Here is a 2,265-nt window from a genome sequence, read left to right on the forward strand (position 1 = left end):
ATTATTATCTCTTAATTATAATTAGTAAATTTTGATTATAATTATAATAAGCAATTTTTAATTATCACTATTTTTTATTATATAATTTATAGAATGGTCCATGATTTGAGAGTGTAAAGTCGATTTATGGAATTTGTAAGAAATAGAAAATTGTGTGGTAAATAAGGAAAACCAATATAACAAAGTCATGAAACTAATAAATAGGTTTATGATTGTAGATGCTCTTAAACATTAAGGTTTAATTTTGTAAAAGAATAATACAGTAGAGCAATTTTAACATATTATTTAAAATAAAAAAAATAAAATAATGTTTTCTCGTTGCAACAAAATCGAATTTATAAAACATTCTCAATTTGTAAACGTTAAATTTAAAAGATTTAAATTTTTTATTTTGTTTACGGATTGCGTAAAAAAATGCTCCCATATCCTTTGTGTAATTGTATATGTGGAGGGAGAGGGAGAGGGAGAGGGAGAGGGAGAGGGAGCACTGGTCAAATTGTGTGTGATATATGATGTGCTTGACTTAAAGTCTTACATATAATAATTAATAATTAAAAATTTAAAATTGTAAGAAGATATTTTTCATATACTCTTTAATAAGATAAATTCCATTCCAAATGCAAAGTTTCTAATTCATACAAATAATAGATCTAAAGTAATTTTAATATTTACTCTATTTTAGTAATTATAAAATTAATTATATTAATAAATATTAACATATTTAATAAAATATTATTTCCCTTTTCTACACATTTTACTTCAGTTACTTTAATTGGTTGAATATAATTAAAATATTATTCTCTCTCTTCTATAGAATCTTAGGGTGCGTTTGGTTTGCAGGAATGTTTTTGAGGGATTTGGATTGAATTTAAAATCCATCATGTGTTTGGTTTGCAGGATTTGGATTGGATTTAAAATCCATCATCTGTTTGGTTTGTAGGATTTGTAGTATTGGGTCTCCTTACTCAATTGACAATTATTAAGAACTACAGCAAAATTGAACCTAATCTGTCAAAATGTATATTGAACCTAATCTGTCAAAATTGAAGGATTTAACCTAATCTGTGTTCATAGTTTAGGGGAAAAGGGATTTACCTGTTGAGTGATGGGAGAAGGCAGTGGGCGACGGAGACGGTGAGTGACGACCACCGACGGAGGCGGCGACGGAGACGAACCAAACACTGGATTGGAATAGATTTCAAATCCAAATCCCCCCAATTCCATTCCATTCCCGCAAACCAAACGCACCCTTAGAGATCTTTACAATCTCTCTCCTATTTTCTTTATTTTAACGTAGATGATATAACAAATATTACAACTTACAAAAAAAAAAAAAAAAGCTAAAATACTTATTTTCTCTATTTTAACATAGCTGTTGGAAATGCTCTGATAAGATATAAAATGGTGTCCTTCTTCTTAAACCATATAGACAAAAAGAGGAAACTTCTAGGGGCATTAACACAAGTTGTAGTCTTAATCAAAATTCTAAATGATATTGATAAGAGACCACATCAAGACAAGGGACATTTTTAACATGTTGAAAAAATGTGTTAATACTTGTCGAACTTTTTAAAGAAGAAAAAAGTTTTAGCGTAATTTTTGGTTCTTATTCTCAATTATACATCAGACATTGAAAGATGATACCAAATTGTATAAAAGAAAACATGTTTATTTTGGTTTTATTTGTAAATAATATATAATTAAAAAGCCACAATATGTTAAAAGGAAAACCACAAGGGTGATGTCTGGTTGGTTTTGAGCTTGGCTTCAAAGGTCAAAAGTATCTGGAGGTTTCAGGTTCAAATCCATTGAGGAATAAAAATCCCTATGTGCCCATGGAGATTCAAATGCGGTGAATCTGGGCTATCTACAAAGCAGGTGGTCGTCCTGAGATTAGTCGGCTCGCATAATGGGTTGGATATCTAGGTTAATAATATATATACATATATATATATATATATATATATACTTGGGATCACGTGAGACCAGACTGTTTTCGTGAGACCCGTGAGACCAACTTTGTACACTTGAAACTTCACAGCAAAATGCTGTGAAGGTAACCTTCACAGTGTTTTTGCTGTGAAGGTTCGACTTTTTTAAACCTTCACAATGTTTTTGCTGTGAAGTTTCAAGTGTAAAAATGTGATCTCACGGGTCTCACGAAAACAGTCTGGTCTCATGTGAACCCAACCCTATATATATATATATATATATATATATATAGGTGGAGGTTCAAACGAGAACCCCTGCGATTTACGAGAATGC

This window comes from Cynara cardunculus (genome assembly GCF_001531365.2).
Source record: "Cynara cardunculus var. scolymus isolate 2C chromosome LG 3, CcrdV1, whole genome shotgun sequence".
In the NCBI taxonomy this organism is placed as follows: domain Eukaryota; kingdom Viridiplantae; phylum Streptophyta; class Magnoliopsida; order Asterales; family Asteraceae; genus Cynara; species Cynara cardunculus.